This window comes from Desmodus rotundus, chromosome 6 (genome assembly GCF_022682495.2).
Source record: "Desmodus rotundus isolate HL8 chromosome 6, HLdesRot8A.1, whole genome shotgun sequence".
In the NCBI taxonomy this organism is placed as follows: domain Eukaryota; kingdom Metazoa; phylum Chordata; class Mammalia; order Chiroptera; family Phyllostomidae; genus Desmodus; species Desmodus rotundus.
Window position 1 is genome coordinate 100,658,523 of NC_071392.1, and position 27,570 is coordinate 100,686,092.

General features: G+C 45.3%; 1 protein-coding gene across 2 annotated transcripts in view; it reads left to right on the forward strand.

The window, feature by feature from the left end:
• Positions 1 to 27,570, forward strand: part of SALL4 (spalt like transcription factor 4) — a 191,745-nt gene that overhangs the window by 107,626 nt on the left and 56,549 nt on the right. The gene's annotated exons all lie outside the window — the stretch shown is intronic.

The window sequence follows — 27,570 nt, forward strand, 5'->3', positions numbered from 1 at the left end:
GTCTTTCCCTCTTTTTCTTGGTCTCCCCACTGTGGCCCCCCACCCCATTCTCTCCCACGGCCAAGTGATCTCTGGGGGAAACAAAAGCACAGCCGAGCCTCACTAGTTACAATACAAGCAAAAGCTGAAACTACCGCAGCGCCCATTTATTGAGAATTTTTCTCAATGTGCTACCTATAGAAATACACATACATAAGCTACCACACATGTATATGCGTGTGTGTGTGTGTGTACACACACCTACACATACGTGCATATCCCTGAAACAGCCCAGCGAGGTAGGCACCGCCATTAGCCCCACTGTGTAAATGCAGTAAGGTACAGAGAGGTCAAGGAACTTGGCTGAGGACGGTGGAGGAGGACCGGGTTTGGCCCCAGACAGTGTTTCCGACTGCCCCTGCTTCACCGCTGCGCAGTCCACTGAAGGGGTTCTGAACAAGTGAGGGGCATCGCTGGAAAGCGCTTTAAAGATGTGCGCATTTGATTCAAAGTACTTACGCATCTGGGACTACCGCAAGCCGCCAATTCTTCTGGTTGTACGTATTTTTTGATGCGAAACTGTTACACCAACGAAAAATCAGTGTTGGGGTTCTTTAAAATAGCACCATAGGCAAGGATATTAGCATCTCCCCAAGTGGCTCTACAATGAGTAATCGCTACTTACAAATAAAATTTCAAAGGAGAGGGGGGCGGCCGTTTGAGTAAACACATCCTAGACCCAGGGCGTGTCGGGTAAAGGACTGGAATGCCACAGAAGTCTTTTCAGCATGGCTGTACAAGAAAAGGGAGCCCTTAGCCTGCCTTTTTATGTTTGATCATGTCCCCGTGGTAATAAACGTGCAGGGCTCCTATTGGGCGAGCGCCTGGCCCTGGTGTAAGAAGGCATTGTCCCCAGAACATATTTCAGTTTCAAATGCATGCCTAATAAACCAAAGGCCAGGGCTGGCAGAATCCTCTGTGTAACTTGAGGGGCGATTTCGTGTCACTCCCTGTCTTCTGAGTTGTGCAGTTGGGTTTTGTCCACCGCCCCCCTCCCCCCGCCCCCAAGTCTGTCCCTCTTTCTCTCTGCAATCCGTTCGTGGCAATTAGCCTAAAAGATGTGCCTCGGTGCTCTGGTTTGGTTTAAAAAGGCATTAATCTTGGTTATGGGGAATAGTCTATGCTAATGTGTGTTTTATTTTCAGCAAATCTTATTGATCTGCACTTTCCATTCTTCCTTATTAATGTCCAGCAGCCCACCTTTTAAAGGGTCGGATTTCATGAGACTGCATCCTCTCCTTGGGATGCACACCCCCTCCCCATGTGTCTGGTAACACAAGTAGGGAGGCTGGTCCCCGATCCATACGCGTGCATCGGTTCATGACAGCGTGCTGCGGCTGTGGTGGCCAAGGGGAACTTCTCAAGGTCACTGTAAATCTTCTATAGACTGTTGGGGCAGTGGGGTGGGGGAGGAGCACAGCCACCTTTTCTGAATTTGAGAATCTCTGTCTTCTGTTTTGGGAGTACTAAACTTAACATTTCAATAGTTGCCTAACCTCTGTGCTGTTCTGCTGCTCAAGGAAATTCCGAACGTCCCCACTCAGTGGCTCTTGCTGACGACAGCAACAGAAACTTCAAAGCAAAAAGATCATTCCACCCTGTGAAGTTATCTATTTAAAATACATTTCGTATCTTGGCATAATTTAAATTTAACAGGAAAGTTACAAAGTTCATGTTGTGAGTTCCTACACACTCCTCACTCACCCAGTTTCCCCTCTTTGTAACACGTCACACACCAAGGGCCCTTTGTCAAAGTTGAGAAGCAGCTTTTCGCTGGTGCCCTGTGTCTGTTCCAGGACCCGATCCAGGGTACCACGTTGCATTTTTACGGGGTTTTTTTTTTAATCTTGTTTCATTTTCATCACATTGACCTCACTACCACGCCGGGGTTTTCCATTCTTTCCTGTTTGTGTATTGTTTGTTTGTTTTGCCATCCATTAAAAATCCCGGAAGTGTAGATCTCCTGAAAGGAACCCTGGAGTATTTATTTCAATATTTTCTCAACCGTGTTACTGTCCCACTGGTGGCACAAATGAGATCATGTTAAGTGGGGCACCAATGAGCTTTTCTCATTTAAGTCGCTATGTGTCTATTTTAGTGGCTTTAGAAAAATATATAACAAGCCAATAGCTGGCCTGTGCGCCGTGCCAGGTGATGGGTGCAGGTACGGGCTGCAGACCATTCTGGTCCGTGAGACTTGACAGCAGGTCTGCCGGGGTTGGGGGGGGTGTTGCTGTGGGAGAGTTTTCCTTCATCTTAACCAAGGACGCCATGGTCAGCAGTGGACAGGTTCTGTCACCCATGGTCCCCACACAGGGGAAGCCCTCTGTGGAAGGGTAAAAAGAGCTGCTTCTGTATCCTGCTCCAGACGGATCGCCAAGGCGTGTGGTTGGTGGAAAAACCTAGGAAAAGTGTATATGATAGGCCGTTGTTCATCTAAGGACAGGAGCAGGGCTGCAAGTCCATCTACATATCTGCCCGTGTTTAAAAGTAAATAACAAAAAGAAGAACCAAAAACTCGAAAAAACTAATTAGCCACAAGGGAAGGGAGAAAAAAAAGAACAGAGAGATCAGGCCAGAACTTCTCTCAAAACTACTCGGTTTGGTAACTTTTACTTTGGTCCCATCTAAGTAGTTTACATAAGTAAAACTTAAGTTCAACTTTAAAAAAAGCAATCCCCAAAATCTGTAAACAAAATGGGAAAAACAGACCTAGCCGTGGTTTATTTACTTGGTAGCGTAACTACACAGAGAGGAAAGATTTCGAGGGACTTAAAATACAGTGACTTGACTGGTGATCCTCAGTGGGGTGTGTATGTCCAAGGACAAAAAGAGCTGTAAACGTGAATCTTCAAATCAGTTTTCCTTGATTATACTGTTGGCGGTTACATTGGTACCTCTATTCCTAGCCAGTTGTGTGTGGACTGCGGGCTAAGCAAATATTTGTGTCCCAGGTGAGATCACTACCTGAAAAAAAGCCTTATGAAGAAAGCCTCATTGCAAATTACTGTGTATGATTCTGTAAAATGTTGGAGAACGCAAGTCACCTTTTTGAAAAGCACCCATACTCCCATCATGCAGCAATCATCAGCATTAACCTTGCTTATCTTTCCACTCAGCTTTCTATGCGCAACTGTGTCCTTCTTTGATGCAAATGACCTCATTCTGAATATATATGTTCAGTAACCCATTTTTCAATTTTTTTTATTACCGCATGACATTCTTTTCATATCCCGAAGTGTTTTTCTGCATCCGCTAGATTATAAACTCCGTGAGAGCAGGGCCTGTGAACAGTATTTCTCCAACCTCATTCATGTTCCCCAATCTCACATTTTCACATACATGCCTGACACATATACAATTATTGGCTTACCATTTTCCTCTAAAGCAACTCCCACTGATTTCTCTTAACCTGGCCTTATACTCTTGTCTTCTTGAAGCTATAGGCTTGATAAACTAGTTGTATATGCTTCTGATGTGAGTTAATATAAATGCATAACTAATACACTTTAAATGTTTGCCTGTGTATGGTTGTACATCATCTCGTGTACGGACAGAGGTGTGTGTACCACATTTCACAAAGTTCTACAGCATCCTAGTCCAAGGCTACACAGACATCTGGGGTTTGATTTTTTCATTATTGTGCGTCCATCCCATGAGTTTTAACGCACTCCGAGGGCTGTACGCCCACCACCCCAGTGGGGACACAGAGCAGTTCCACCCGCCCCCCAGTACCCTCCCCTACGCTTTGCACAGCCCCTGGTCCCCCACTGTCGGCCATCAGGTTGTTTCCTAGTTTCCTCTTTGATGATTAACTCGCTTCCTTTCGGCATTGTTGTGTTAGAAGCCCTCTGGGATAGCTGCAGATTGTAATCAATCTGGGGTCCCTAAGCCCTTCTATAAATACCCAGGCGGACCTAACTTATTTGGCTTTTCTTCTACTTGAATTCTCTGTCTCCCCCAAGACTTTATGCATTTTTGAGGAGGTCCTGGCTTCTGTTGTCTCTGAGCACAGTGAAATGAAGACGAACAGTATACACATTTCAAAGATGGAGTCGCGCAGATCTAACCCAAGACACACACAGGCGCCTGTCTGGGCCGGGGGTTCTCGCTAGCGTTCCCCCGCCCCGTCCCTCTGAATCCTCTCGCGGTTGGCAGCCTGGCCCTTCTGCTCACAGTCCCTCCCGGTACAAGGGCCATCTCTGTAGCCAGTGCCCACGAAAGACACCACTAACCCCTGATAGGCCTCAGAGCTCTCCTCCACATAGCTTCCCAGGCGGTTGGTCTGGGTTAGAATACCAACTGATGTCTATTTGCTATTCTAACTCAGTCTTTGGTTAAGGTTGAAATGATGTCTCCATCTTGACCTGCAGGGTCTCTAAGCCCACAAGTCTTCCATCCTCACACCTGAGTTCACTTACCCGCACCGGTGGTCCCTGCTCCAGTATTTACTTAGCTAGGCGGGAGGAGAGTGTGGCTAAAAGGGGTAGCACAAAGTGGTTCTTTGGGGTGATGGGGGAGTTCTGCGTCCTGATTATAGTCATCGTCACACAAGTTGATACATATGTCGAAACACATCCAATTCTACACACACACCCCCTCCCCCAAATACAATCCAATTAAAAAAATGTTGGCCCTGGCCGGGTAGCTGAGTTGGCTGGAGCATCATCCCGATACGCCAAGGTTGCAGGTTTGATCCCTGGTCAGGGTACATTCAAGCATCAACTGATGCATGCATAAATAAGCTGAAGGACAAATCGGTGCCTCTCTTCCCCTCTCCCTTCCTCTCTCTCAAATCAATTTTTTAACAATTCTAAGGGGAAAAAAAGTTTACACGAGTGAGAGCGGGTGCTGCTGTTACAGAGGTGACTTTGAATGCACTCTCACTTACGAACAAAAAGTAGTGGACCGGCTTCCAACCTGAACACTCTGTCCGTCTCAGTAGGCCCGCCACTTGGTCTCCGCCTCATACATAAGTGGACTTACATCCTGACACCCGTGAGGCTGGGGAGAGCTGGTCAAGGGCAAAGCGAACTGTCTAGCTTGTAGCTTTCCTGTTTTGGCCACACGGGTGTTCTCAGTTCCTGGCAAGCAGGGTCCTTTATGGGGGATAATTGTTAACTACTTGGAGACTTAAGAGCATCCTCATTGCTCTCTGAACTCTGCTCAGAACTTGGACCGCAAGGGCCCTGGACGAGCCACCTTTCTGTCCTCCTCCTCGCTTTTCCTGCTCTGAGTGCCACCCATCCCCCAGCTCCCTGTTCTCCCCACCCACCCAGGTGAGAAGACGACTCCCATTTGAATTCACATAGTGCCAGTCATGATCTGCAGATGGTCAGTTCTTGGGGAAAGAATGTGCCCGCCTGTAATTCCTTACACATTCTCAATGCACAGCTAGTGTTGGCTGAAGCTAGTCTGATGGCCACATAAAGCCATGGTTTTCCGAACAGGGTCCCAGGCCAGCAGCCACAGCAGCGTCTGTAAATGTTCTGAATGCAAACTCTGGGGCTCCACACGGACTTACTGAACCAGAAACTCAGAGGCAGGGGGCCAGCCTGGCAATCAGTGTCTGCACACACTGTCCAAATGACCTTGGCATTTTCTGAGAACCACTGGCCCACAGCACTGGTTCTCATCCAGACTGTACAATACAGCTGAGGGCGGGTCTGAGAGTCTGCTCTTCTAACCGGCACCCAAGCGATGCAGGCGTCCCTGGGGCTGCTGGCCTGGGACCACACACTGAGTCCCAGAGCAGGACCCCAGCTTCATCTGAGGCTTGTCAACCCTCCAGCTTCCCCTTCTGCCGTTCCCTACACAATCAAAGATTAAGTCCTGCCCTGGCCGGGAGGCTCAGTTGGAGCATCGTCCTGCACACCGAAAGGTTGCAGGTTTGGTTCCCAGTCAGGGTGCATACCGAGGTGGTGGGCTAGATCCGGTCAGGGCGCACGTGGAAGGCAACTGGTCAGTGTTTCTCTCTCTCTGGGAGAGCTGCAGTGCATCACCTCTGATTCCTCAGACAGAATCGCACCCATGCTGTGATGGAGGCCCTGAGTCCTCAGGAGATAAATAGCAAGTGTCTGGCCCATGGAGGGACTCAGTCCGTATCAGTAGGATGATTGGATTCCCGTTATCTGGTTTGCCTCCACGTTGCATACAGCCTGATCACTCTGTACTGTGTGGAGATATATAACTGGAATCTACAGTTTGGGGTCTGTTATTAATAATAATAAGTTTATTATGTGATCCTAGGCTGACAGCTCCTGATAAGGCACGTCTAGACTAAAGCCGAGGGAGACACATCACCCGGAGACACTGAGAGGCAGTCCCTCGGATGCTGAGGTACCCACTGTTGCGGTGGGTGAGTCAGTTTTACTGTCCATGAACACTGGGTAGCTGAGCTAACGCTTTTGGAATTTTATGCAAGGAAGAAGGATATGTCTGTCTATGTGACTCTGTGAGAATAGCAGCCGTTGACATTGTGCAATAGATTGCTCTTCCCCGCAAGGTTTTCTTCCAGGGCCACCCGCTTCCTTTGGAGAACCCTCCCCACTCAGGGGAGGCTGCCTGTCAAGGCACCCAATCGTATATCCCGTACCCACCACCCATAGATCAGCCAATGAGAGAACTCTGTTTCACCACCTACTACCAACACTGCCTCCCTGATTGGTTCAGAGCTGAACAAGGGATCACACTGAGCCAATCAGAGCACTCCTTGGCACTCCTGCACTAGAGTTACCATGGAGAGTACATTTACCTTTAAAGAGTCAAGTATCTTTAGATTAACTGCGTTAGCCTCCCCTCCACCTCTGCTCCACTTAACTTGCATCATCCTGAAGGCAGAGAGAGCTTCCGGTTCCTCCCCCTAATGGCCATCCTTGCTGATGTTGACACCGATAGGGCAGATATTAGACTTTGCGATGGGGAAGGGCTGATAACTGTAAGGCAAAAAGAAGTACTGGCGTCCTTCCTTTATATTTAGTGTTCTTTAAAACAAACTCTTGGCTGTATATTGGTACCAACAAAGACCATGTTTAAATGTGGGTGCTGAATTCCTGGTAACGAAGGGTCGGTCATCTTCCCGTGCTTTCGTTCTGCATCTGTTGCACAGCGACTCTGCGCTCGTCTTCGCGATAAGCACCGGGGTTGCAACGGGAGCAGACACTGCCCGAGGGCTTTCAACACTCCCCCCGCCCCCGGCCCCTCCCCAGAGCATTGGAGTCAGCTCTCCTTTGTCGTTAGCTATGAAGAGTATCCTCTATACTCATCTGCCCAGAGCCCTGTGGTAGCCTGTTAGCCCCAGCTGAGTGACACCAAACCCGGCAGCTCCATCCTCTTCCTTGGGGTTCTTGAAATTCTGGTAAACCCTCTGGGAGAATCCCCTGGATTTGCCCTGCCACCATGTCATTCAGCTTTCAGTAATTCGAAATCTCAGAATTGGATTTTATCTCGGGTGGGGAGGGGGTCGGGCGGGGAGGTGGAGTTTATTATTATTTTTTATTTCAAAATAAATTATTTTCATTGTTTAAAAACTCAAAAATTGTATGAATACATGGTATTAAAAGTAAAAGTCTGCCACCTGTCCCAGAGAAAGCCCACTATTACTAGTTTGCTGTATTTTTCCATCAGACTTTGAAAAATTTATATATTAACATATTTATTATCTTTTAAGGGAATCATCCTCTTCACACTATTTTTTGGCTATACTTTTCTTTAAATAACACATTCTAGATGTGTGCTGCTCTCTACACTGCCCTGGGCCTCATGGGGGTATTTAAATTTGAATAATTAAAACATTAAGTAGAATTACACCTTTAGTTCTTCAGTTGCACTGACCACATTTCCAGGCCTCCCTGTGGCCGGCGGCTACCATACTGGGCAGCCAGACACAGGACGTTTCCATCAGCACGGAAAGTTCTATGTCTCTGTACAAATTTTCTACTTCAATTTTTTGGATCATGTATCAGTTTTCTTCATATGGAGGTACAACAATATACTTAATCATTTCTTCTGATGAACACTGAGTTTCTCCCCACCCACACCCTCCCCTTTTCACAGCTGCAAACAGTGCTGTGAAGCCCATTTTCACACGAGACGTGGCTCACTTGTGCCGTGGCTCTGCAGGATGAAGTTCCGGAAGAGAAAGTGCTCATCCAGAAGCTGTAAAACTCCATGCAAATTTTCGTCTTTACAATAAAACCTTTGTGCTCTAGGAGCTGAGACCCAGAGTAGATGTTCTTCTTGTTTACTCTGTCTGATCACATGCCAGTACAGGGCAGAGGAAAGGAAAATGATCTGTGACTTTGGGTGATTTTAATATCCGCCAACTACAGCAGTACAATTTGTGAAGTTGCATCTTAAGTGGAAATTTTAGTTTTGAAGCCAGTGTAGAAAATGTAAAAAATAAATGCAGTGAAAAAATTGCCCTTAAAAAAATCCCTTAAATTGCAAATAAAATACAGGCTTTGTGCACATTATACCTGTTAACCTAAAAGTAGAAAGCCAGAGTGAAAGGCAGCAGTATCTATTTGAGATCAAAGCGGTAGCTAGCTATTCGGGAAGCTCTGATTCAGGCATAAACCCAAAGAGTGTTTCAATTAGGAGAAAAAGGCAAGGGTATCCGTGAGAAAGGAAGGGGAACAATTGCACCAGTAGAAGATAGGCATTTCTGTTGGTGCCGATAAGCGAATTCTAAACAGTATTTTTAATTTTCAGTCTGGTAGCCATCAGTCTGTTCTCATAATATCTGCTTTCTTCTCATCTTTCCGAACAATGTTGCTTTTGGCCCAGTCCAAAGGTCACTTTGCCCTGTTTTAACATTCCAAACGTTTGAGGTGTAAAACGTGTAAGACACTTCCTCTGGGATGGCAGCCCCGACACCATTTAGAAGCGGCTCAATTTGTGTTACTTTTTTGCGCACCTTCTCTCAGTAAGTCTGACACGGCCCGTTAGTCCTCTGCGGCAGGACGCGCTGAGTGTTTGACGGGCCGAGAGCCAGATGAAGAAGTGGCCCCACTTTGGGTATCGATTCTCTCGTCCACCAAATCTATGGGTTAGAACTCCCAGCACCTTTTCAACCAAAATGACCTATGACTACAAGAAACATACTGCCACCCTGGCTGGTGTGGCTCAGGGGATTGAGGACAGGCCTACAAACCGAAAGGTCGCTGTCTTGATTCCCGGTCAGGGCACGTACCCAGGTTGCAGGCACCAGGTCCCCCATTGGGAGAGTGTGAGAGGCAGCCAGTCAATGTTTCTCTTATGCATCAATGTTTCTCTCCTCTTTCTCGTCCTTCCCCTCTTTCTAAAAATAAATAAATAAAATCTAAGAAAGAGAGAAACATACTGCCTAAACAACAAGTATATAGTGACTGCCCGTGAGAAACAAATGTAACACCATAAAAGCCAGACATATCGAGAAAGTACAGTTGTTCATCCATAAAATGTCCATGAATCCAGTATTTTAACACAATGCTTCTCAAGCCCCTCACTATTTTAAAGTATTAAACCTACACGATTTCCCCTTCTAGCTATGATGGAGTAACAGGGACTGGATTTATGCTGACTTCTTCTTTGAGAAACTGCACTAAGTGTATGAGGCCCACCTCCTTCAGACATTGGGCAGGAGGAAGATCGAGCCTGGGGTGTCTGAGAGGAAGGAAACAAATTACGTGAACCCTGTGATTGCTGGACTCTGGCTGGAGGCGCAGTAAAGAATGTGGAGGACAGAGGAGGGTCTCCCGCACAGCACGGGTGTCTCGCTGACTTGAGAAGACAGATGTTAGAGTTCAGAAAGTCTGAGGGGACTGGACGTTGTTGGACAGAACTCTGGAGCAAAAGGAACAACACAGAGAAAGAGCTCTAGTAAACTCCATGAGATTCCCTTTCGGTCTTTGCTGAATACGAAGATATGTGGGCCGAGGGTGAAATTTTACAGCCCCAGGCAGTGGAGTGGTGTAACAGAGAAGCTATAAGTTGAATAATTCTCAGCTCTCAGGGCTTGAAATTTTTCAACTTCCTACCAGCCCGATAGGAGGTTCTCCTTGATCTCTCAGGATATTGAGTAGAGACCACATCTACTCAAAGGGCCACATCTTCATTATCTGTCCTAATAAAGCTTAAAAACAAGCCCCAAAAGGGTCACTCTGAACTGCAAGAGCCCGAACGGCCTGCTAGAATAAAGCCCAGCGCTCTTTAGAGGAAGACTACAAAATGCAGAGACTCCGCAATTTAAAATAGCAGTGCCCTGCACCTAATAAAAGTTACTAGACAAGCCAATAAACAAGAAAATATGACCCATAACCAGGAAAACTATCAGTCAATAGAAACAGACCCAGAATTGAAAAGATGATGGAATTTGCAGACAAGGGCATTAAAACAGCTGTTAAAACTCTTATCAAATATTTAAAAGAAACATGAACAGTGAGGAGAGAAATGGAAGATTAAAAAAGAACTTAATGGAACAGCTAGTGATGAAAAATACAATATCTCAAGTGGAAAATTCACTGGATGAAATTAACAGTAGATTAGACCCTGCAGAAGACAAGTTCAGTAAGCATGAAGGCATAGCGATATGAAATATCAAATCGAAGGACAAAGAAGACAGAAGATTGAAAAACATGCCCAGAGGCAGTGACCTCTGGGACACTATCTAGTCTAACGTGTCATTGTGGTCTCAGAGTAGGAGGAGAGAAGGGGAAGCAGAAAGAATATTGAAGGAAATAATGGCCAAAATTTTTCAAAATCCGATGAGATCTAGTGAGAAAGTGAGGGGAGCAAGAAACTAAGTGAATCCAAAGCCAGATAAAAATAAAACCACACCCAGATATATTATCATTGAATTCCTGAAAACCAATAACTAAGTATATCTTAAAAGCAGCCAGAGGGGAAAAAAAAAGTTATTTAATACACAAAGGAAAAGAGAAGAATTGTATTTCCTGTCAGATATTATGCAAGCCAGACACAGTGGAAGAATTTCTCTAAAGTGCTGAAACTGTCAAACTTAGAATTCACTACCCAGTGAAAATATCTTTCAAAAATAAATGCAAAATAAAGATCTTTTCAAACTAACAAAAGTGAGAGAAAGTGTCACCAGCAGAATGCACTGCAAGAAACGACAAAGAAAATTTCTCGAATGGAAGGAAAATGATACCAGATAGAACACTGGACCTACGTAACGGAACAAAGATTGCTGAAAGTGGTGGCTGTCAACACTTTTCTCCTCCTCCTTAGTGTCTTCAACAGCGCAGAAAGAGGGAAAGGAATTTCGCAGTGGAGACGTCTCGCAGATACAGCCTCCGCCAGGCGCTCTCGTCCACAGCGAGGAGTCGTGGTGATGGCACGCACCCTTGAGATGACGTGACAAGAGTGGCTTTGCCCCTGTCGTCTTCCTTCCACAAGCGTGTGATGCCAGATGATCCCAGCTGAGGACATTCTATGAAGTACCGATCAGTCCTCCTCAAAACTGCCGATGTCCAGCACATGGACAGTCTGAGAAACTGGCGCGGCCGAGAGGAGCCCGAGGCAGCTCAATGTCACGTGTTACCCTGGATGGGGGTCCTAGCACAGATGGGTAGAAACTAAAGAAATCTCAGTGAAGGATGCACTTGAGTTACTAATAGCGTCTCCGCACTCATTCATTGTCACACATGCCGCACCCTAATGGAGGGGGTATGGGATATGTGGGGGTGCTTGGTGCCATCCTCACAGCTTTTTCTGTGAACCTGAAGCTGTTCTAAACGTTAGTTTATTTTTTTAAAAAGATAAGTGACTGTTTAAAGCAAAAATAAAGGATCCGTAAGTATCAGTACTTTGGGATTCATAAGTATCAGTAGTAATGAAAAGCAAAAAGCATAGTGTACAGATCATTTTAGGGTTTCAGGGTTCATAGGTACCAGTGGCAATGAAAAGCCATGACAAAGACGGCCCAAAGGACGTGACGGGGACATGCAGGTAGTTTGCTACGGGGTTTTTAGATTATACGTGAAGTGTTTTAATACCATTTGATGGCAGAGTGCGATGCTAAAGATGCATATGACAGGCCCCAGAGCAACCACTGAAAAATGAAAAGCTACAGCTAATAATTCTCGAGTAGCTAGAAAGTGAAATCTTAAAAATAACTAGCCCAAAAGAAGGCAGGAAAAAGCGATAAAGAACACGCCCTGGTCAGGTGCTCGGGGTGGGGCGGGGGGAGCGTTGTCCTGATGCACTAGGGTTGTAGGTTCAATCCCTGGTTGGGGCCCATATAGGAATCAACCAATGGATTCATGGACAGGTGGAATGGCGGATGAGTCTCTTTCTCTCTCTCTCTCCTTCTCCCTCTCCCCCCTCCACTTCCTCTTTCTCTAAAATCAGTCAATCAATAAAAAATGTTTAAAAAGAAATAAAGAACAGACGATAGAAAACAAAGAGCAAGATGGTAGACTTAACTTCTTATCAAAAAATTACTGTAAGTATATATGACCTAATCTTTCTAATTACAAATTCAGGGATTATCAGGCTGCTTAAAAAGGCAAGACCCAATTATATCCCGTGTCCAGGAAACGTACTGGAAGTATAAAGACATAGATTGGGAGTACAGAATGGAGAGGGACACACCATGCGCATACTAAGCGTGATAAAGCGGAGTGGCTGTACTACCAGGGATAAAACGGGACATTTCAAAATGAAAATGGGCTCAGTTCACCAAATGATACAATCCTAAATGTGTGTGTCCGTAATGACACAGAGCTGAAAGAACTGCACATGTACATGGAATGCAAAAAACCCCAAAACATGATCGTTTGACTCACGGACGGGGAGTTAACCTGGGGGATAAATTCCTATTGATTGAATACTGGGTCAAAGTCCGTACTGATTTAAAATTTGATGAACATTGCCCAGTTGCTCTGAATGAAAGATAGCAGGTGCTCTCCAGTGAAGGAACAATTGCTGTTAACAATAACCTCATAAGGATAAGAATGATAGCTAAGATTGTTTTTCTGAGCGCCTACTGTGTGCCAGGCTTATTCCCATTTAGTAAATTTTTACTCCCATCACTGTTTCGCCTCCATTGTATAGAAGACCGGTGGAGTCGAGGGTTTCAGTGGCAACCGTGGAGGTGACAACCCTCACAAAGCCTGGAAATCTTCACTTATGCACATTTTAGTTTTTCCTGCATGACCAGGCAGCTAAAAATGGAGACCAGGGTAGCCAAACCATCCTCCCTGCTTCCCTCTCTTGCAGGATTTCTTTGCTTTGCTATTTGAGCTCCAGAGCCTGGAAGTGGCTGGCCTTCCAGTGACGTTTTCTTACTGGACATTGAATTGGGAATTTCGTATCGTTTTCACGCATCAGGAAATAATCTTCGTTTGAATGTTTCTCACCCATTTAGCCGGAAGAAAGTGTGCTTTACCTTCTGTGTGCACTTGCCATGCAAACTGGACACGGTGCCCCTCCCTTTGAAAGATCGTCAACCACCTCTGCACCCCCCACTCGACCCCCGCCCAGCCTAACGTGTTTCCTTCTATTGTGAAAAGAAAATTCCATGAATGCAGAAGCTGAGATGCATGAATTTCTGTTTCTCTTGGAGGTGCTTACCGAAGATGAGCTTTGTGATTGGAATGCAAAGAGCCATCCAAAGGAATCTCAATCCCATCCTACAAGATAAGCAATTATCAGATGGGTGGGCCAGTGGGTGGTTAAGTGTTTTCCCAGGGAAGCCACTTCACCAGTGCCTTCCAGGGGCTCAGCCCACGGGGTGTGGCCTGCTAATGTTTGCTCTTTTTTTTTTTTTTTAATTAATTGTTTTTCTATCAGTTGCAGCCAACGCAGCTTTTAATTTTACAAAAGTACAGGGCTGGGAAATCTCCCTATTTTGTGGCCCACCAAGGCAAGCTCTCAGTCACCGAGCAATCCCCCACTGTAAACACAGGGTCACCTGTTTTCTAGATGAGGTATGGGGCAAAATAAGGTTGTTTATGTGTGTGTTGGCGGTGGGGGGGGGGGGTTCTTCCAAGATGCAGTCTGCCATTTCTGAAAGTAAAATTCCAAGGCGAATTGAGAGGCACTGATGACGGATGCATCCAAAGTGAAAATTCTTGTGGACTTAAAAAAAAAAAAATTCACAACAGCCCCCAAAGCCCACTCATCATTTTTAATCAACTTTTTTTTTTTTTTTTTGTCTTTCTGGTGAAAGGAGTCCCCAAGTTTGAAAAAGCCTATTCACGGGCAAGTTGTAATATTCATCCTCATTATAAAAATGACGGGACTGCAGAAGCCAGATGCCGACCCAGTGAGAAAGAGCTTGCTTAATAGGACTTTCGGGCCCAGGAGCCCAGTGAGATTCCCGTCTGCAAAGGGTAACTCGAAGGGAAATCCTGACTCCAATTATAAAGCAAAGACAAAATCCCTTCAATCCTTTCAATACATCCATCTCCTCTGGCCAAATTGTGTTCTTTCTCCTTCCCCTCCCCCTCCCACATTTCCATAAACAATATGACTCTGGGCTGAGCTCCTTGGTCGGCAAATAAAGGCAGAGGGCTGAGTAAATTTGCTTCCCGGCAATTATTTTTGTGAGGTCACGGAGTTAAGCATTAAGAGAATACTGCCGCGACCGGGGTATTCAGTAACTGTATGATGTGCGCTGCGGAACTGACAAAAGAACTCGGCCCCCTTTTGCTTTCATACCCACAGAAATCATTGACCGCCGAGCCTTTGTTCCCTAAATTCATCGGAGAAGCATCTTTCACATGAGCGCTCCCGCGTTGCAGCTAATCCCCTCCTGCTCTCCCTTCAGTCAGTTGGCCTGAGTCGACACCCACAAATTATCAGGATAATTATGATGGTTAAAATAATGAAAGAAAATAAAGAGCAAAGGGGGAAAAGGAAAGAAAAATCCACCAAGAACTTCAGTTAACAGAGCAGGAATTAGCAAACTTTTTCTACAAAAGGGACAGAGAGTGAATATTTTCAACGTGGTGGGTCACGCAGTGTCCGGGCCGAGGCCACTCGATTCTGCGATGGCATGAAAGCGGCCCGGGACAGCACTTAAGGAAATGCTGGTGGCAGCTGTGTTCCAATAAAACTCCCTTTATGGACACCGAAATTTGAATGTATAACTTGCATGTGCCATAAAAATAATATTCTTTTGACTGTTTCTCAACCATCTAAAAATGTAAAAGCCGTTCTTAGCTCATGGGGAGATTGGGTCTGCAGACTGTAGCTTGCAGACCCTGGATCTAGAACAAGCTGGCCTTGGAAACTGCTTTGGGGCTGAAGTTTGTGGGTTCTGTTTCAGGGGTCTCACCACACTCACAGCAAAGTGCGGATGCTCACCACAGCTGGACAGTGATTTCTGGAGGGGCATACCCTGTTCCAAATATAACGAGGAACCCCAGGAACTGGGCTTCCTGCCACATGCCCTGACCAATCCTGATGAGACTTTTAATCACCAGTGAACCCATCCAAACCCTAGGAAATTCAGCATTCCGGTCAAACAGCAAAAACTGTCCCCCAAGTGCCTTTCTGAAACCATATTTCTCAACCTCGACACCACTGACATTTGGGGCCAGACAGCAGGGGCGGGGGTGTCCTGGGCACTGTGGGATTAGTTTAGCAGCATCCCTGGCCTCCACCCACTAGATGCTGGTTGCATCCCCCAAGTGATAACAACCCAAAATGTGTCCAGACGTTGGCCCCCTGGGGGACAAAATCATCTCCAGTTGAGACTCGCTGTTCTGACCAGCGCTGTCACTAGAACTTTCTGTGATAATGGAAATGTTTGATATCTGGACTGTCTTCCAATGCTTAGCCGCTTGTGGGTACTAAGTATTTGAAATGTGCTCATGTGCCTGAGGAGCTGAGTTTTAGTTTTGATTTAACTCAAAGTGTTTTAAAGTTAAATTGAAGTAGCCACACGTGGCTAGTGGCTACCGAGCTGCGTGGCGCTGCTTTAAACCATGGCCATCGCCCATCCTCTCGGTGGAGGACACGGGAGGAACACAGCTTTGTGTTAAGAGCGGGGACTCGAGTCCGACACCGATTTCTGATGTTCGTTCATTCATTTAGTCTGTTAACACGTATTCGTCGAGCGCCTGCTATGTGCCTGGCAGTGTGCTGGGGGTACACAGATAAACAAGAGGAATAAAGTGCCTGTCTTTGGGGGGACTTTCACTCTAGTGGTGAGGGGAGCCCCAAATATAAATTTAAGTAAAGTAATTGAAAGTCGTGATCTTCTGCAGAAAAAGACAAAACAAAACAGTGAATTGGGAGAGGTTCTACTTTAGATCAGATGTTGCAGAGATGGCTCTCTGAAATGATATTCCAATTAAAATTGCAATGCGAATCACATAATACAGTGCACACTGCCGGGAATAGAACAAAGGCTTAAGGAATGTTAGCTGGTTGTCTTCTTAAAAGCCAGCAGTTCGCCTTTTGCAACATTACCTTTCACTACGCTTCTCGGGCACTCTGCTGACCCTCACGCTTTCACACCTGTTCCCGCTTTCTGCAGAGGAGGGCGTGGAGGCCCGTGAGCTGGTTCAGCCTTGCGTTAGTGCACTGTGGAGGGCTGGCTACTGTGATGTGCCTTGGGGGGAAAGAAATGCATTTTGGGGGACCCATTAGCAGTCACTCCCCATCGTCCCTTCCCTCCAGTCCCTGGCAACTAATCCACTTTCTGTCTCTGTGAATTCACCTATTCTGGACAATTCATGTAAATGAAATCATGTAGCGTATGGTCCCTTGTCTGGCTTCTTTCACTGAGAATAATGTTTTTAAGGTTCACCCATGTTGCAGCAGGTATTAGTACTTCATTCTTTTTTGGGGGTGGGTAATCAGTTTTTCTCTCTCTTTTAAATTTACCTTCCACCAGTTTTTAAGCGTTCATTATAATATTGTAACTATAGACTCATTATGGTAGAGCAGACTGCTGAAACCTTTTCGTTTTGTGTGACTCAAACTCTGTATCTGTTAAATAGCAGCTCCCTGTTTTTCCCTCCTCCCAGCCCCTGGCGACCACCATTCTACTTTATATTTCTATGGGTCTTGTTACTAAATGGGGTTATGCAACACCCGTCTAGGATGGGCTTCTTCCACTTAACACAATGCCCTCCAGGTTCAGTGATGTTGCAGCATATGACAAGATTTCTTTCCTTTTCAAGGCTGAATAACATCCCCTTATATGTGTTTATACTTCCTTTATCCATCCATCCATCCCTCAGTAGACATTTAAGTGGTTCTACAACTTGGCTACTGTGAAATAATGTGGCAATGAACGTGGGTGTGTGAATATGTCTTTGAGATGCTGTTTTTAATTCTTTAGGATATAGAGCCGGAACTGGGGTTGCTGGGTCATATGGTAGTGCTACCTTTCATTTTTTTCAGGAGCTCCCGTACTGTTTGCCCTGGTGGCTGCACCATTTTACAGCCGCACTAATAGTGTGTAAGGGTTTCAACTTCTCAACATTCTCGCTAACACTTGTTATTTTCTGTTGGGGGCGGTGCTAGATAGTGGCCAGTATATAATGAGTATGTAGTGTGTCTCCGTGGTTTTGATCTGCATTTTCCTGATGACGAGTGACATTGAGCATTTTTTCCTATGCTTGTTAACAATTTAGATTATATGTCTTCTTTGGAGAAATGTCAAGTCCTTTGCCCATTTTTTAACCAGTTTATTTATTTTTGTTCTTGAGGTATAGCAGTTCTTTACATATTCTGGTTGTTAACCCCTTATCCAGTACAGGGTTTGCAAATATTTCCTCTCATCGCCCCCCGTCCATTGCCTTTCCATTCTGTTGATGGTCTCCCTTGCTCTGTAGGAACTTTTAAGTTTGCTATAGTCCTGTGCGTCTGGTTGTGCCTGTGAGACCTGTGCTCCAGTGTCAGATGTAAGATATCATTGTCCATTCTAATGTCACTGAGCTTTTCCCCTATGTTTTTTTCTAGGAGTATAAAACTCCTACATTTGTAATCCACTTGGAGTTAATTTTTGTGTCTGGTGCAAGGTAAGGGTTTATCTTCATTCTTTTGCAGGTGGAGATCCAGTTCTCCCCGCCCTGTTCCTTGAAGGGATTATTCTTTCCCCATTGTGGTGTCTTGGCATCCGTGTTGACCGCATGCATGGGTTTATTTCTGGACTCACTATTCTGTCCCATTAGTCTACTTGTTTCCTTCTTATGACTGAATAATATTCCAGTGAATGGATACACCCTATTTTGTTTGTCTGTTCACGAGCAGACAGACATCGGGGTTGGTTCCACTTTGGGGCTATTAGGAATAATGCTGCTGTAAACATTCGTGTACAATTTTTCTTGTGCAGATACATGCTTTCTATTCCCCTGACTATACAGCTGGGAGTAAAATTCCTGGGCCAGTGGAAATCCTGTTTTACATTTTGAGGAACTGCCAAACCCTTTTCCAGACTGACTCTACCATTTTACATTCCACCAGGAATGCACAAGCATTCCGCTTTCCCTATTTCCTCAGCAGCACTTGTTACTCTCTATCGTTTTCGTTGTAGCCACCGCCCTCGAGGGTGTGCAGTGGTATCTCATTGCAGTTTGGATTTGTATTTCTCCATGGACTAGTGATGTTGAACCCCTTTTCATGTGCTTATTGGCCATTTATATATCTTCTTTGGAGGAATGCCTATTAAAATGTTTGCCTAGTTGTAATTAGGTTATTTGTCTTCAAAACAATGAAATTAACTTGTAAGAGGTCTTTATATCTTCTGGATACTAGTCCCTCATCAGATAAATGATTTGCAAATGTTTTATGGCTAGATGTTAAGCAGGCAGTGAAGTGATCAGATCAGTGATGATTTGTACAGGTTCATTCATCCTCAGCTGTTTACAAAAGGGTAGAGTTGATTGCGGTATCTATCTATGGATTTCTTTGTATGTTCAACTCCCCCACTGGGAACGGGATGGTTTTTAAGAATATTAGGGGTGGCTTAGAATAATGATGCATTTAAAGGTATATATCACCATATGGTAGACACTGTCTTAAGTGTTTTATGTGTTTTAAACTCATTTAATTCTTCTGTAATTACTCTCATCCATCCAATTTTATAGATGCAGAAACTAAGGTACAGAGAATTTATGTACCTTGCCCAAGGTCACACAGCTAGTAATTGGTGGAGCTCAGGTTTAAACCCAGGCTTCTGGTTCTCAAGTCTCAGTATTTAACCACAGCACTGCAGGGGGTCTTGAGGGCAGCTGGGGGTCCTTCTTCTCTTCTGAATTCTGTGTCCTAGTTTGTGACCAAGGTAGACTCTCAGCCTCCTCATTCTAAAACCCGGTTGTTTAACGCGATGATCCCCAGCACCCTTTTCTCCTCAAAAATCTGTGATGTTTGGGCCACATCTGTCTCAACCAGGCGTTTAGAGACGGTTTTACAGCTCACCAAGTCATTTACATCATCCCAGGGAGGCAACTCTGTGCCCAGTGAGTGGGGAGCGCACGTTTTGCAGTCACATGTTCCTGGGATCAAATCCCAGCTCTGCCATCTGGAGGTTGGAGGGACTGTGGGTAAATCACTTGACCCTTCTGAGGCCTGGGATCCTCACCTGTTACACGAGTGTGCTTATGACGGTCCCCTCGTTATAGCTTATTTCCGAAGTGAACTGACATAATGCATTCACAACACCTTGCTCGTAGTCTACACCCACTGAAACAAGTATCAGTTACAGTAAACACCAGCAGTAATTTAACAATCAGCCACATGGGTATTATGGGTTTTATTTTACTACTGAGGATATTTGAGGTCAGTGACAGTGAGTGTCAGTGAGTGACAGGCCACACTGGTGCTGAGTGTCAGGGCAGGACGTTTACCCTGGGCTTTTAACACAAGTCTCCTGGGCGTTTTCTCCCACAGCATCTCCCCAGAGGACCTAGGGACCAAACAGACATTCGCGTACGAATGATTTACTCAGATTCTGGAAACGCCATGAAATCCTGCATAGCCAAATACATAATTTGTGCACTATTCTTTTTCTTTACGTTTCACCCTAGGGAAATATAAACATATATTTGCAAGTTAAATATAAATTGTATTCCATTAAAAGAAACTGTGAAAATCAAATAGGAATTGTGTAAAATGCTATTACAACTTAATAGCAGTGAAAAAAATAAACTACGATTTAATGGTAAGATTTTTCTTTTGAGATGTAGTTGACATGTAGTATAACAACATGTTGATTGGATACATTTATATGTTGCAACACGGTTCCTATCAGCAGCTTTAGCTAACGCCTCTATCATACCACATAATCATCACTTCTTTTTTGTGGTGGGAATATTTCAGATCTAGTCCCTTAAGAATTTTGAATAATAACAGGGTTGTTGACCAACTGTAAGATTTAACTGAGAAAAATCAGGAAGGGTCAATACATAGTGAGACATAACAGGTTTTCCTTTTAAAAAAAAGATTGCCACCTGAAGAAGACGTTAAGGATTTATTTATTTCCCCTCAAATTATAGATTCCGAGATGAAATCTGAGGAGTTTGTCCTCATCACAGGCTGGTTTTCCATCACTGACAGGCAGCATGTCTTTCTGGGGGCAGAAAGGAACCCTCAGCTCCTCAGCCTTTTATAAACGAGGCCAATTTCAGGAAGAATGTGGACTGATGAGGAAAATACTGTTGTATTTATTTGTCAAGGAATTCTCCCTGCTGAGCAGCAAAAGTTGTTACTTTCCACCACCACCACCACCCCCCCAGCAGTATCGCTGTTAAATTCCTCACCAGTCAGGGGAGAAATGCAAACAGTTAATCTCTAGAGGCTTCCTATCCCAACTCCAGGCAGGGTGGCACTCACATGCGGGCCGGGGGTGGGGGGGTGGGGGGCGAGGGACCCTCCAGAATTTCTCAGAGGCCAGTGAGCGAGCGGCTAGGCGCTGGGCAAGAAGGATCCTCACAGGCATTTCATAAGGTTTAATTCAGTTTGTGGCTGAAGCAGCTTGGGCGTGTAAATTGCAGGAAGCGGCCCCAGAATTAAAGATGCTCCCTCCGAAGCCCTGTCAGGAAGGGGTGGTACCCAGGATCATAAATTGCCCTGCGGCCTTTCAGGAGTTTATGAGCTCCCAGGCCTCCTCCACAATAGGCTGCAGGATGCTCTTAACACCTCATTAAGGTTGTTTTTTACCAAATGCTAATGATAAAAAGGAGCCCTAAAAGCCTGGCTCATTTTTGTTCTGAATTCTCTGCCCTGGAATATTATTTTTAAGAAGTCATAAAATAAAAATACAGAGCCCACATCTTGGGGAGACTTGTCGACATTTTCAGGGGGACAGGAGTCCCGAAGTCAAGGCTGGGCCCCTAGGGAGGGAACTGGCTTCCCCTCCTGGCATCTCCAAAATACTACATCGCCAATTATAAAATATTCGATTTTTCCTTTCTGATCATAACACAACTTTGCCAGTAGGGCCTTTCCACAGGTTGTCGCTGAGGCATTTGGGATAGTCTGTGGCATCTGTTAGGATCAAATTTTTTTTTTTTTTTTTTTTTTTTTTCCACAAAAGAGAGGTCAGTGCTGAAAAGAAGACTATGCTCATAAATTCCAGGACAGTGAGAAGAGTTACTGTACATGAACTCTGGAAGTATTTTTATTTCTTTTTTTTAAAAAAAAAGTTTATTCATCGATATTTTTGAGAGAGAGAAAGAGTGAGAAAGGGAAACATCAGTTTGTTGTCCCACTTATTTATGCATTCACGGGTTGATTCTTGTATGTGCCCTGAACTGGGGGTCAAACCTGCCACCTTGGCATATCAGGACGTTGCTCTAACCAGCTGAGCTACCAGGCCAGGGCTGCTGGAAGTTCTTTTTGATTCTGGAGATTCTGTTGTGAGACATGCAGGAAGAATTTAAACTTGGACCACCCCCACTGGAGACCCAGTCAGTCACCATCCGGCTGTGTGACCCTGGCATGGGACCTGTCCACTGCCCAGCCTCCTCATCTGTAAACTAGGTCTGAGAGTGGCAGTAGCTACCTCTTGAATAGTCCCAAAGACTGAATGAGAGGGTACCAGTAATGTGTTTTGCACAGGATAAGTCAGACAGCAAGCCTTCCATGAATGGCAGTTTGCATCCATTCCTTGGTTCTTTCTTTCTTTCATTCATTCATTCATTCATTCATGCACCAAACATTTCCTGGGCACCTGCTCTGTGCCCAGTACTCTTCCAGCATCCGACAGACACAAAGCCTGCACCCTCCTGGGCTGACTTCTCTGTAATGGTTCTCCAGGGTGCACAAAGGTAAAGGCAGAAGGCAGAATTGCTACACTGCTTCTTGCAAGGCAAGGGACTAGAGGTGAATCACTCAAGCTCTGGAGTTGGGGGGGGCACAAAGGGGAACCGGGGTGGGGGGCAGTCCCTCAGGAACTGTAAGCCTTTTTCTGTTTTGGAACAGAATCTCTCAGCCTCAGCACTTTGGACATTTGCATCCTGATAATTATTAGTCGGCGGAGAGAGGGGTTGCCCAGAGCACTGGAGGGTGTTTAGCAGCGACCGCTGGCCTCTACCCACTCGATGCCAGGGGGAACCCCCGCCAAGTCGTGACAACAAAAGAAAAACGTCTGCGGCATCACCCCTGGTTGACAACCACTGCTCTGGATGAGTCCCTCAAGTTCCCCCCACACCTCAGTTTCCTCCCCGAGCCAGAATAACGACCTTATCTATTTCACAGATAGTTACACGTGAGAAGGGGGTAAAATAAGGCCTTGCAGCCGCCCACATTAAGCCTCAATAAAAGTGATCTACGAGCCGGTATGGATGCTTTAGTGTGCTCCTCCCCCAGAGAGAACTTCGGGGAGCCGGGCTTCTCCTCTGGACGCAGGCACCCTGGACGCTGAAGCATCCTGGGTTTGGTGGGGAAATCTCACTGCACCCTGTCCCAGGGGTTCCCTGGCAGTGAGGCCAGCAGTGCGGGGTCTGGGCAGCCACGGCCGATGGGTGTCTGTGAGGGTTTACTGACCGTCCTTCCAGTTGGCCTTTGCCAGTGAAAAGGTCCAGACAGCTAGAGAAAATCAGACTTGACTCTTTAACACGCAAACATGATCCAGCCGCAAGGCCGACCACTCTTGGAACGGGCTCCAGTGCCTGAGCTAAACAAGGAAAGTATACTTGCTTCCCAGTCTCTTTTTGTGGGAAGCTTCTAGAAACCCCAGGAATTCCCATTTGTGCAAGAGGCAGGTTAAGAAAGAAGAAGGGCCCTGGCCAAGTGGCTCAGGTTGGAGCATCATCTGTGCACAGAAAGGTTGCAAGTTCCGTCCCTGGTCGGGGCACATGCCTAGGTCGTGGGTTCGATCCCTGGTTGGGGCGCGTATAGGAGGCAACTGATCAGTCTCCCTCCCTCTCTCTCTCTCTCTCTCTCTCCGCTTCTCCCTCTAAAATCAATAAGCATACCCCTGGGTGAGGATTTAATATAAAACTTAAAAAAGAAAGAAGGAGAAATAGAGCATCCGAGTGTATGACCTTGGGCCAGTCATTCAACTTTCGAGCTTCAGTTTTGTCTCCCCCATTTGGTTGTGCAGATTAATAGGCGAAAAAGCAAGTGAAGAGTTTTCTTGCCTGAGCCCTGGTAGAGCTCAGTAACTGGTAGCTAGATATGAAAAAGGCTCTGTTTCCCTACTGAGCCACAGGCTTTGCTAGTCCTCAAGGTGCAGAGGACCTAGGCTGTCCACTTCGTCCAGGTTTGTCTGGAACTGAGCCCCGAGCAGGTCAAGTCTCAGGAAATTCTGCAGTGCCAGGCAGACAGGGACAGTTAGCCACCCCAAGGAATGACACTGGAAGTAATTTTCTGGTTCAGTGTCCTGGACAGAGAGCCCAAGAGGGTTAAATTGTGAGTCGCCGGTGGTTCAGGAAAAGCTGGGAGCCCCCGCCCCATGGGCCGCTCCGGGAGAGAATGCGTCCGTGGGTCCGAGCGGAGGTTTACGAGCACTCTCCTTGAAGGTTTAATGGCCCCTGGTGATTTATCCTATCTGGAGAGGCACTGCTCTGAGGAGAAACCTGCTTCTCTGAGCTTCTGCTTTCCTTTACCGTCAAACCTTTCATCTTCCCCAAGAGTTGTCTCCATCCTCCATAAATAACCTCACTGTGGCCACACAGGGCAGGGCCCCCGCCTGCGAGGCCGGACTCCTCGAATCTCGGCTGTGTAAACCAGTTCGACCAGAACGGAGACCCTGCACAGGATCGACTGGGGATGTTTGGAACCGGTGGAAGGATGCAGGGGGCCTGGGTGGTGGGTGGGTCCGTGGCACAGCAGAATCACAGGCGACCTGTTCTGTGGACACGGCGAAGTTGTCCACCGAGCGAGTGACCTTCCCCTGCTCCTCTCTGAGCACTTACCGTGCACGTCTTCCCACAGTGAGAGTCCAGTCACAATGTCCACTGGGACTCCGTGCACGGAGGGACATTTTCTGTAATCTGCACTGTCTAGTGTGGTAGTGACTAGCCCCGGGTGGCGGCTGGATGCCCCAGCTGACACTGGTGTGACTGAGCACTTCCCCTTCCCAGAACCTCCGAAGGTGACCTTATTGGGAAATAGTGTCACTGCGGATGTAATTAGTTAAGAGTAGGGTGGGCACTTAACCCAGTGACCAGTGTCCTTGTAAGCAGAGAAGAGACGCAGAGACAGAAGAAGTCACCGCGTGAAGACAGAGGCAGAGCTCAGAGGGGTGTATCTGGAAGCCTTGGGGCAACGGGGCCGCCAGGCACCCGCAGAATCTGGACAAGCAAGGAAGGGTCCTCCCTGGAGCCCCAGAGGGCCTGCCTCGGCTGACACCAGGGTTTCGGACCTCTAGCCCCCGGACCTGTGCGAGGCCACATCTCTGCCGGTTTAAACCACCCACTTTGTGGTCATTTGTTGAGGCAGCTCCTGGAAACACCATTCCCTTAAAAAGGCTCAACCAGTTGACACTCCTACCAGCTGCCATGTGAGAGCTCCTGACAGCCCTAAACCTACCCCCTCACCCACACTGAATGTTGTCCCTCTTTAAAAACGGGTTGTGTTTGTTTTGGAATAACTTCATTATAGAAAAGTTTTGAAGGTAGTACTGAGTTCCCACAAGCCATTGATTCGGCTTCCTAAATGTTAACATCACCCTGGTGCGCTTGTCAAAACTAAAAAATTAGCGTTGGGAAAATGCTACTCACCAACCTGCAGACTTCATTGGATGTCACCACTTTTTCCATCATTGTCGTTTTTGTGGTCCAAGGTCCACAAGCATAAAGCCTCCATTTTTTCACACAGACACGTATTTTTATTTACTGCCTGGTAGAAAACCGTGTGAGAGGACTCCTTCTAATTTCTTAATGGAAGTTTCAATAGTCTTACATCTGGAAGTATTTCAAACATTCAGAGAAGTACAGACAAGGTGGCAGACCTGTTTTTTTACACCATCCAGATTTAATAAATGCTAATATTTACAAGTCCGCCACTCTTTCTTTACACTCGCAAAACACTAAAAACCCTGAGAACCAAAAGCTGACGGGAGGCTTTGTATAACCCTAATGTGTCTCCTAATTTGGGACACAGTACCTATTTTTTATTGCAAATATATTAACGTGTTTGATTTCAGGGGCCGCCCAAGTACAACTGGGATTATATATACAGGTACATGCACCATATTACCTTCCAAAAATCTAGAAAGTTCTAAACTTTGAAACACATCCAGCCCCAGGAGTTTCCGATAAGGCACTATGGAATCCATTAAATTAGTTTCAAATCTTTTGAATCCAGTTTTTAAGAGGAAAACAATATTGCAGATAGAGCTAACATCCCTCCCCAACCTCATTCACCCGGTTTCAAGTTTGAGTAACATTTAAACTGAGTCCTCTGACTAAAATTTGAGAAATCAGTAACAGAAAATGACTTCAGAAACCATACACATTTGGAAAATTTAAGGCACATTTCTGAAAAAGTCATGAGTAAAAGGGTACCTTTTTATTGAATTTTGAAGTTATTATAACGGCAGTAATTGACGTGCTACACAAAACGTAATGTTCGCAACCATGGCAGCACTTAGGAACTTCAGTGTTTACATTTGAAAAGAATAAAGGGTGAAAATTATTAGCCAGTCATCCAACAGAAGAAATCAGAAAAGTAACAGTTGAATAATCTTAAAAGCAGAGGAAGGAAATAATAAAAACAAAGGCAAAAATTAACACAACAGAAAACAGATATGAAAGAAAGAATCAACACAGGCAAGAATTGAAAGCTCTAATAAAATTGAGAAGCATCCAATTAAAATATCAAGGAAAAACACAGAACACAAATAAACAATACTATGAGACTCTAACTACATATGGAGCAACATTTAAAAATACAAGGACATTAGAACAACTGTATGCCAATGAATTTGAAAACCTAGATGAATAAATGGTTCATTCCTAGAAAAATATGATTCGCCAAAATGGACTCAATCTTTACAATCAGGTTTTTCAAGAATTTAACAAGCCGACTCTAAAGTTTTTATGGCCAAGCAGATGGCCAAGAAGAGCCGAGGAAACTCCCGTGGAAGCAGGGGCCGGGAGAAAAGTGCCCTGCCAAACGCTGATGGTCATTTTATCAGTCTATCCTTATTGAAACGATGTGATACTGGCATAGGGAGAGAAAACAAGAGCAGTGGGCCAGAGCAAAGAGCCCAGAAATGTAGCCAGATGGTAAAGAGAATTATTATTACCATACACTAGCACAGATCTGTGGAGAATGAGAAATGTGCAGTAGGTCCCGGCCAGGGAGCTCACGGGGTTAGAGCTTCGTCCCAATGCACCAAGGTTGCAGGTCACTTATGAGAAGCAACCAGTGAATGCGTAGATTAGTAGAACGACCAATTGATGTTTCTCTCTGTCTCTCTCCCCCGTCATCTCTCTCTAGAATCCATCAACAAATAAAAAATTTAAAGAAATATTCAACAAATGGTACAAGATAACTAATTGTGCAGAGGGAAAAACATAAACTTGATCTTGTCCTCATGTGATATGTAAACATCTATTCTAAAGCATGAATTTTATGGTATGTGAATTATATTTCAAAACAAAATCTGTTCCAGATGATTAAAGACTTAAAAGTGAAAGGCAAGTGTTTAGGATAAAATGTAGGAAAATGTTTTTATAAACTTGAGCTAGGAAAATGATACATAAGATACAAAAGACAGATTCCATAAAGGAAGGAAAATTGATGAGCATGACTACATTAAAATACAACAAATTGATAAGTGTGATTACATCAGGGGCACCACAAAGAAATTGAAAAGATGACCTAGTATCTGGGAGAAAATTACAATGTTTATTTATTAGAAAATTGGCCACAATAAATAAAGAACTTACACAAATCAGTAAGAAAAGTCCCAAATAATGTAATAGGAACAATGGACAAAATACTCGAGTGGGCGTTTCACAAAAGAGGAAGCGTGGATGCCCAATGAATGTATGAAGGGATGACCGGTCTCATCCATAATCAGGAAATGCACATTAGAACCACCAGATTGGAGATCAGACGCCCTCAGGGTGGTACCGCCTAACACATTATGCTATGAATTTCCACTTCTTAACCCCT